The sequence below is a fragment of the Pan troglodytes genome, chromosome 3, assembly GCF_028858775.2.
Source record: "Pan troglodytes isolate AG18354 chromosome 3, NHGRI_mPanTro3-v2.0_pri, whole genome shotgun sequence".
Taxonomy (NCBI): domain Eukaryota; kingdom Metazoa; phylum Chordata; class Mammalia; order Primates; family Hominidae; genus Pan; species Pan troglodytes.
This window is the reverse complement of record NC_072401.2, coordinates 110,805,240-110,815,636: the sequence shown is the minus strand read 5'-3', so window position 1 is coordinate 110,815,636 and position 10,397 is coordinate 110,805,240. Positions and strand designations below refer to the sequence as shown.

Here is a 10,397-nt window from a genome sequence, read left to right as displayed (position 1 = left end):
GGGCTAATGTTAAAAGCCATCATAATTATTTAATCATGATCCCCTTTTAACTCCAAAATGACACTGCATTGAACTGAAAAGCTTTTCTGATTAAGAATCTACTAAATACCATATTTCATTTATAATGCTCACCTTTGTATGCAAGGAATATAGACATCACACTTCCAGAATGGGCTCAAAAACCATTTTATCTGATTAATTATTCTGATAAAGACTTGATTCCCATAATAAATTGGACATAATGGAGAATACATTCATGAAAAAAGTGGGTAGATACATTTTTGCACAGAGTTTAATTTTCCAATTTTGAAAGTCAGAAAATACAAAGTAAGTTTTCATGAACTGTATTACCTTCTCATGCTTTTTACATTCCTAAAATATAGTGGAAGTTATTTTATTGCATGAATACAAAATTAATGTCAAAATAATGAGGTTGCATTGAGGCTTACAGCAGGAAAACTAAGGAACTCAAATGATTTTTTCCTATCCTGTTCATTCTGGCCATAGCACCTAAAGTGCTCCATACCCTCCTGCCAGTCAGCTGTGAGAAAAAGGTGGCTGGAAATAGTGAGGAATCAGAGAAAAAAGGTAAGATTGTGAAGTCGAGTTAAAGTTACCTAGGAGTGGCCTGAGTTCCCCTCCTCTCTCACTATTACCTTTACCTTCCAACTTGGACTTAATTGCTTAAAATAATAAAATTTGGATAGGTTCAATAGGAAATTCAAGTTTTTCTAAATTAATTTTTTATCATATTAATATTTGCATGTAGTTAAAATGCAAATGATATAAAACCTCATATAACAGTCTAAATTGGGTCAAAAAATTCAATTGGGTAGAATATAGGGTTGCAGTATTGTAAACTTAACGTAATTGGGGTGAGTCTAGTTCAGAGCATGGGAACCCATCACCAATTCCTTCAGTTACACTGAAATTCATAATATTGTGAGGTGTGTGGTCAAGGGGTTTTCCTGAAGTTCTAAATGTCATGATTAAAAGTAGAAATTTCCTTCTCACATTTTCATACTTCCCATCCATAATCTGCTTCAATATTTTGAACTCTTTCTACTGGTATTGACATTTTTAGATAATAATTCAGGTAATTCTAATAGATGTATAGGTATCTGCAAGAGAGGCATTTAATTTTAATTAATGGCATAATGCATAGATAATTTGTATTTTTAGATAATATTTTGGAATAACTAAAAAGAGTTATATGGTTGTGATATGTGAATATTATTTACTGAAGTTAAGTAATATGCTATAATTATGGTTTTTTTCTTGTATAATTTTTTTTTTTTTTTTTGAGACGGAGCCTCTCTCTGTCCCCCAGGCTGAGTGCAGGGGCGCGATCTCAGCTCACTGCAAGCTCCGCCTCCCGGGTTCAGGCCATTCTCCTGCCTCAGCCTCCGGAGCAGCTGGGACTACAGGTGCCTGCAACCATGCCCGGCTAATTTTTTGTATTTTTAGTAGAGACGGGGTTTCACCGTGTTAGCCGGGATGGTCTCAATCTCCTGACCTCGTGATCCGCCCGCCTCGGCCTCCCAAAGTGCTGGGATTACAGGCGTGAGCCACAGCGCCCGGCCTCTTTCTTGTATAATTTTTAATTAAATTTACTTATTCAGTTTTTCATATGTTTATCCTCAATTCTTTCCACACACACCATCAGATCTTTCATATATCAATTTATTTTCCAAATGCTCAAATATATCAGAATATCATCTATCTATAATGTAAATTTAAGCTTACCTTTAGTGGCAATTAATTAATATTAGATTTGCTGTACTCTGTTGTTATAACTACCCCCTCCCCGCCCAAAAAATGAGTCAGAAAACAACAGGCACTAGTCAGTTTTAGAGTTTTATTCCATTAAATGACTGGGAAAAGTTCATTGCTTAATGTATATTTTAACTACCTTAGACTATTGTTTTAATTTTTGAAATTAGAATAAAAATAAAATTTTACTCTTGAAAGAGACTTCATTCATTCACTTATTTATTTTTTTAACAGATGTATTCAACAGATTTTTGTGTGTGTGTGTGGGTAACCTGTTTTTATTTTTTTATTTTTATTTTTTCTTCCAACAGATTCTTTAAACACTTATTCAACAGCTTTTGATCTACCAAAATGGCAGTTTCATGTGATTCAGATTAATGCTGTGAGTCTGGTACTCTGCTAGGCACTTGGTCATAACAGTCTTATTCCGTCTCTCATTTTACATAGGGGAAGGAAAAACAAAGCTGTCTATTGATAAAGATTATTTATTTTAAGAACAATAAAGAGTAATGCATTTCTAAGAGCTAAACAAAAATATGATTGTTAGTACACGCATTAGAGGTTTACTTTCTGCAGCTTTATGGTTCCAAAGGCATTTCCTGATACTTTACTGTTCTAAATTTGAGCATGTTGCTGAAGTCCTGTGTGATAGATACTTAAAAGATGAAAAAAAAAAAAAAACCTCCCTAAAGTATAAACAAATAAAAACATTATAAAGTAGGGGAGTCTGAAATCATGCCTATTTATTTGCATGTTAATGTTGAAAAGTCTTTAGCCTCCTGGGTAAATATTCATTATGTTAATTGGCTCCTGGCTAGTTAAGTCTTCAGGAGGATAAAAAAAAAAATAGCCTGTGGGTTAAATATATTTGCTGGAAAGTAAGAACTTTGAAATGAAATGAAATGCTGAATGAAAGCAACATCTGAATTTCACTCTAATACAGTAGTAATGATTTAGTCATGCTGCTTTTTCCAGGAATTATCAATAAAAGAGGGGAAGTTAAGTCCTAACTTGAGCCCTGGAATTCAATAAAAAATAAAGCATAAGAGCTGAAAAAGAAATCAGAACTATATTATTTGGAAGCACAGATTGGTAAGAGAAAGTCCAAACAGAGGAGTGCAAAGAGGAATGGAAAGAAACAAAACTGTTCCATTAAAAAGGTGTTTAAGGGGCTTATTCTCCCTCAGTGTGCATGCATATAAATTCCATTAGTGTTAATAGGACCTAAATGCATGACTCAAGAGGAGAATAGAGTGACTTGTGTACATATGGTACATGAAGTCTAGGAAAAGTCTGTTAAAAACGACAAAGGGTAGTTTAGGAGTCTAATAGACTTACAGCTATCTGCAAGAGAGGCATTTAATTTTAATTAATGGCATAATGCATTTTTCTTTTACTAAGGCCCCCACCCCCCAAAAAAACCCATGAAAATGACAAAGGGAAAATAATTTTAAATAACCCCAAACTTAGCTCTCAAAATCATGGCTTAATGCTAAGGAATATATTCTTGCACTCCAAGTGGTAAGATTGATCCCTTGTGCAAGGTTTATAATTTACATTCAAATTGGAATATTGAGTTTTATAGAGAATTCAGCTCATTATTCCCAGCCTTCACTGTGTGTGTGTGTGCGTGTGTGTGTTTGTGTATGTGTGTGTGTGTGAGAGAGAGAGAGACAGAGAGAGAGAGAGACAGTGACAGAGACAGAGAGGCTGATTTCCATAGAAACTAAACTCCAGTCTTTGGTTATTTACAAAAGGGAGCATAATCAAGCCAGATTTTAAAAAATACATAATAGTGCACAAAGTAATAGATAGAAATCTCTTAACTGAGGGAGAAATCTGTTGCTGGGAGAATAATTGAGATTTCTTTGCTGTAGTTAATATAGTTTCAACTAAAGAATAACGTTCTTTATCCAAAAGAGATAGAAAACTAAGGATATCTTTCTTTATAGAGAAAAGCTGGGGGTTACAAATAAATAAATTTAAATAATATTTATTACTTATTTCTTCTTCTTCTTCTTCTTCTTTTTTTTTTTTTTTTTTTTTTTTTTTTTTTTTTTTTTTTTGAGACGGAGCCTCACTCTCTCTCCCAGTCTGGAGTGCAGTGGCGCAGTCTTGGCTCACTGCAAGCTCCGCCTCCCAGGTTCACGCCATTCTCCTGCCTCAGCCTCCCGAGTAGCTGGGACTACAGGCGCCCGTCACCACGCCTGGCTAATTTTTTGTATTTTTAGTAGAGACGGGGTTTCACCGTGTTAGCCAGGTTGGTCTCAATCTCCTCACCTCGTGATCCACCCACCTCGGCCTCCCAAAGTGCTGGGATTACAGTTGTGAGCCACCCCACCCAGCCTATTACTTATTTCTTATAAGCCATAAGAACGTTGAAACAGGAACGTTATAATCCTCCACTTTATTCTTCATCATTCTACATGTATTAAATAGGTGCTCAAACACTTATGTAAAGAAGAATGCGTGAACATGGGTGTGGATTTGAAGAAAATGCAATGTCTTACCTGAAGTGCTTTCTTTGAAGTGTCTTATCTATCTTCTGCCTTTGGAAAAAGTTGAATTTAGCACTGAGAAATGCTTTAGCGGGAAATTGAATGCCCAAGAATTTATATGATCTCTTTTCTAGTAAAAGGAACTACATTTGAAGAAGAAAGTGAGTGAATTCTTTTTTGGGTAAATTTAATAAGAAGCAGATCTTAGAGGGACTCAATATCATACACTTGCATTACACTTTAATCTTCACTCTATGATGTTTCCAATATTATGGCACTGAAGTCATACTTCTTGCTGTGAAGAAGTAAGTCTCTAATATTGCTATCTTATTCCCATTCACTTTGTTTTTAGTCATTTTAAAGGGTTCTTTATATTTTAGGATCTAATATAGCATGATCTTTTTTGAAATAAAAGGTGTATAAAATTTGTACTTTTCACCTACTAGCACCAGGGGCGTGTGTGTATGTGTGTGTGTGTTTGTGTGTGTGTGTCTGTGACTACATATCTATGATTGTTACTATCAGATAGCTCCAAGAAAAGTTAACTATGAGAAGTCTAAGAAGACTATACAATGTGTAGTGCCATTTCTTTACTGACGATAGTGCATATCAGGTAGTACCAGAGGGGTGAATTTAAGTTTAATGTAAATACTTATTAGCACAGGGAATGTAGGGATGGAAGGTGGGGATGGGATGCCAAAAACTCTCTCAATACAGTGGGAGGCAGGTGAGCTGTAGAGCATAAATGAGGAAATTTATTTTGAGGAATTGTACTTATTTGCCCTTACTTTTAATGGCAGAAACCGCAATTACTTTTGCACCAACCTAATAAAAGGGCTCTGCAATACCAAGTGTGGTAGGTACATTGTTGCAACCACTTTGAAAAACTGGGTGGCAGTATCTATTAAAGTTGAACATTTGCAAATCATATGAACCAGCCATCTCACTTCTAGGTACATAAGCAACAGAAATGTTTAGATATTTGCCAAAAGACTCAGGCAAGTGTGTTATAACAACATTTCTAATAACCAAAAAACTAGACTCAACCCAAATACTCATTAATAATAAGATGGGTAAATAAATTGTGTTATATCAAGTAAAGAAATACATATAGTAGCAGAAATAAATGAACTATAGCCATCTGCAAAAATATGAATGAATCTCACAAACATAGTATTGAGCAAAGAAGTCAGATAAAGACAAGTCAGTATTGTTTAATTTTATTTACAGAAGGTCAATAAGAAGCAGATCAAATTAAACTAGTAGGTCTCCAATAGGAAAAAGGAGATGGACTGCAACTGTTTCTTAATCTGGGTACAGGTTACACAGGAGTGTTCATTTTGTAAAAAGCTATAAAGCTGTACACTTACATTTTGTGCAGTTTTCTGTTTTTGTATGTGTGTTAACCTTCAATAAAAAATTTACCCTCCTTCTCAAATAAGTATAGATTTTATAGATTCTTGAAAGCTACCTATAAGGGCAGAACTTTAGGAAGACAAGGTGATGCAGAGCTTTAAATAGGAAGAAAAACTTGGGGAAGTGTGAAGCCGATGCCTCCAATCTGAAATCACTTAGGGGGATAGAATTTGTATTTGGGTAAAACCTTAGGTCATGATAAATCACAATATAGACTGATATTCAAAAGATCTGAGGAGACTTAAGCTTGAGTCAGAATAAACACAAATAAGCATCTGGTAATTTGTCTGATAATGGATATCAAATAAGACCAAAGGCAGGGACAGGCTGGAATGCCAGAGTTTAAAAACTAAACTTTTGAGGTAGGAGCAGTTTGTCACACAGTAGCTTGGAATGGTCTGCCAAACTCTGCTTGGGTTTAAATGACTCTTGTCCAGGAGTGAGAGTGTGGCAACTTTATATGGGTTATAATTATATAAAAGGCTAGAGAAAAAACTACATGATGTAACATTTTATTTATAAGTCATTTACTCATATATAGTCATGTCCTGTATGTGAAAATCTCATTTCTCAAACTATGCTGTGACTTCTACTTGTAAAACATGGTGTAACAAATACACCAGCTTTTATTTACTCATTTAATTCTTAGTCTCCCATCAATGTAGGCTTATAATTAAGACTGACAAATACCCAAAATAAAATTCTTACTGATTTATGGATTCTTCATGCCTTAGTCCATTCAGGCTGCTATGACAAAAATACTATAGGCTGGGTGGCTTAAACAGCATTTATTTCTCACAGTTCTGAAGGCTGGGGAGTTCTAGATCAAGATGCTGGCAGATTCGGTGTCTGGTAAGGGCCTGCTTGCTAGTTCATAGACTGCTGTCTTCTCCCTTTGTCCTCACATGGTGGAAGGGGCAAGGGAGCTCTCTGGGGTCTCTCTTATAAGGGCACTAATCCTATTCATGAGGGCTGCATCCTCATGGTCCAATCACCTCCCAAAGGCCCCAGTGTCTATTATCATTGCACTGGGGGCTAGGATTTCAACATACGTATTTTGAAAAGCTATAAATATTCAATCCATAACTCTATATAAAGAGAAGCAATAATAAAAGCTGACAATTATGGAGTAGTTGCTATATACCAGCCACTGTTCTCAATACTTTACATATATTATTTAATCATCACAGCTACTATGAAACTTAGAGGAAAAGGCACACAGTAGTAAAGGACAGAGCCAGGGTTCAAGGCCAGGTTAGTCTGACTTCAATCTTTCTGCTGTGTTATTCTGTCAACTATATTTAGCTATCAGGCATAAAAATGCTTTGAAATCTCAATGAACGTGCCTGTAGGTTTCCCTTAGTTCAGCCCTCAGCAAAAAGAGGTTACCCTTACACCCTACTAGGCCTCTTTTCAATTATGAGAGCTGGAGCATATCCACAGAGAGTAGGCAGCGGCAGATGGGTAGGGCAGTGGGAGATTTTTCACTCCAGGAAAGACTAGGTGACCAGCTGGCAAAGACAATATAGTACACAGCTCTCACACACTTGAATAGTGCCCCTTACGGTAAGATTCTTTCTCTGTGCTGCCAGGTTTCAGCTCTTCCCACTCCTGAAAGGTAAGCTCATTTCCCCTTTTATCATTCTTGGTGCAAGCTCCAGTAGCTTAATTTATTTCCCCAGTAGTCCATAAAAATAGAGCCCAAAGTTTTCCTTTTTTTTGGGAGAACAAAGAGCGGTGAGTCTTTTTTTTTTTTTTTTTTTTTTTTTTTTTTTTTTTTTTTTTACAGAGTCTCGCTCTGTCACCCAGGCTGGAGTGCAATGGCGTGGTCTCGGCTCACTGCAAGCTCCACCTCCAGGGTTCAAAGGATTCTCCTGTCTCAGCCTCTCGAGTAGCTGGGACTGCAGGTGCCTGCCACCACGCTGGGCTAATTTTTGTATTTTTAGTAGAGATGGGGTTTCTCCATATTGGCCATGCTGGTCTCGAACTCCTGACCTCATGATCTGCCCGCCTTGGCCTCCCAAAGTGTTGGGATTACAGGTGTGAGCCACCGCGCCTGGCCGAGGGGTGAGTTTTTAAACATAATTTCTTCTTCTCTACTTTTCAGGAAAGAGTTTAACAATTCACGGTTGCGCAGTAGCGCTAGCGGCTTTGCTGTTTGGTCCTCAGACCCGGCAGCCGCCACTGGTGATGAGCTGCTAGGAAGCCCCTGTCGGCGAGCTCGTTGGAGCTTGAATCCACTGTCACCCCTCTGACTCACTGGCAAAAAAAAAAAAAAAAGTTGAAGCAGATTGTCCAGCAAAGTTCTTCATTGGTGAAACCAACAAATCAAGAGGATTTGCTTTTGTCACCTTTGAAAGCCCAGCAGATGCTAAGGATGCAGCCAGAGACATGAATGGAAAGTCATTAGATGGAAAAGCCATCAAGGTGGAACAAGCCACCAAACCATCATTTGAAAGTGGTAGACGTGGACCGCCTCCACCTCCAAGAAGTAGAGGCCCTCCAAAAGGTCTTAGAGGTGGAAGAGGAAGAAGTGGAGGAACCAGGGGACCTCCCTCATGGAGAAGACACATGGATGACAGTGGATAGTCCATGAATTTTAACATGAGTTCTTCCAGGGGACCACTCCCAGTAAAAAGAGGACCACCACCAAGAAGTGGGGGTCCTCCTCCTAAGAGATCTGCACCTTCAGGACCAGTTCGCAGCAGCAGTGGAATGGGAGGAAGAGCTCCTGTGTCACGTGCAAGAGATAGTTAGTGCGGTCCACCTGGAAGGGAACCGCTGCCCTCTCGTAGAGATGTTTATTTGCCCCCAAGAGATGATGGGTATTCTACAAAAGACAGTTCTTCAAGCAGAGATTACCCAAGTTCTCGTGATACAAGAGGTTATGCACCACCACCACCGCGAGATTGTACTTACCGTGATTATGGTCATTTCAATTCACGTGATGACTATCCATCAAGAGGCTATAGCGATAGAGATGGATATAATAGTGATCATGACTATTCAGATCATCCAACTGGAGATTCCTACAGAGATTCATATGAAAGTTATGGTAACTCAAGTAGTGCTCCACCTACAGGAGGGCCCCCGCCCCCCCATCTTATGGTGGAAGCGATGATTATAGCAGTTCACGTGACGGATATGGTGGAAGTCGAGACAGTTACTCAAGCAGCCGAAGTGATCTCTAATCAAGTGGTCATAGTCGGGTTGGCAGACAAGAAAGAGGGCTTCCCCCTTCTATGGAAATCCTCCACGTGATTCCTACGGCAATTCAGGCCGTGGAGCACCAAGAGGTGGTGGCAGTGGAGGAAGCCGATCTGATAGAGGGGGAGGCAGAAGCAGATACTAGAAACAAACAAAACTTTAGACCAAAATCCCAGTTCAAAGAAACAAACAAAAAGTGCAAACTATTCTGTCATAACTACCCAAGGACTACTTAAAGGAAAAATTGTGTTACCTTTTAAAAATTCCCTGTTAAGTTCCCCTCCATAATTTTTATGTTCTTGTGAGGAAAAAAGTAAAACATGTTTAATTTTTTTGACCTCTTATTTTTATTTTTTTAAATTATACTTTAAGTTCTAGGGTACATGTGCACAACGTGCAGGTTTGTTACATAGGTACGCATGTGTCATGTTGGTTTGCTGCACCCATTAACTCGTCATTTACATTAGGTATTTCTCCTAATGCTATCCCTCCCCCTGCCCTCCACCCCCGAAATGCCCCGGGGTGTGATGTTCCCTGCTCTGTGTCTAAGTGTTCTCATTGTTCAATTCCCACTTATGAGTGAGAACGTGCAGTGTTTGGTTTTCTGCCCTTGTGATAGTTTGCTCAGAATGATGGTTTCCAGCTACGTCCATGTCCCTGCAAAGGACATGAACTCATCCTTTTTTATGGCTGCATAGTATTCCATGGTGTATATGTGCCACATTTTCTTAATCCAGTCTATCATTGATGGACAATTGGGTTGGTTCCAAGTCTTTGCTATTGTGAATAGTGCCACAATAAACATAAGTGTGCATGTGTCTTTATAGTAGCATGATTTATAATCCTTTGGGTATATACTCAATAATGGGGTCGCTGGGTCAAATGATATTTCTAGTTCTAGATCCTTGAGGAATTGCCACACTGTCTTCCACAACAGTTGAACTAGTTTACACTCCCAACAACAGTGTAAAAGCGTTCCTATTTCTCCACATCCTCTCCAGCACCTGTTGTTTCCTGACTTTTTAATGATCGCCATTCTAACTGGTGTGAGATGGTATCTCATTGTGGTTTTGATTTGCATTTCTCTGATGACCAGTGATGATGAGCATTTTTTCATGTGTCTGTTGGGTGCATGAATGTCTTCTTTTGAGAAGTGTCTGTTCATATCCTTTGCCCACTTTTTGATGGGGTTGTTTGTTTTTTTCCTGTAAATTTGTTTAAGTTCTTTGTATATTCTGGATATTAGCCCTTTGTCAGATGGGTAGATTGCAAAAATTTTCTCCCATTCTGTAGGCTGCCTGTTCACTCTGATGGTAGTTTCTTTTGCTGTGCAGAAGCTCTTCAGTTTAATTAGATCCCCTTTGTCAATTTTGGCTTTTGTTGCCATTGCTTTTGGTGTTTTAGACATGAAGTCCTTGCCCATGCCTATGTCCTGAATGGTATTGCCTAGGTTTTCTTCTAGGGTTTTTATGGTTTTGGGTCTAACATGTAAATCTTTAATCC

General features: G+C 38.3%; 1 pseudogene; it reads left to right on the top strand.

Moving 5' to 3' along the window:
- Positions 1 to 8,159: 8,159 nt before the first annotated feature.
- Positions 8,160 to 9,231, top strand: LOC129135371 (RNA-binding motif protein, X chromosome-like; annotated as a pseudogene).
- Positions 9,232 to 10,397: the final 1,166 nt, after the last annotated feature.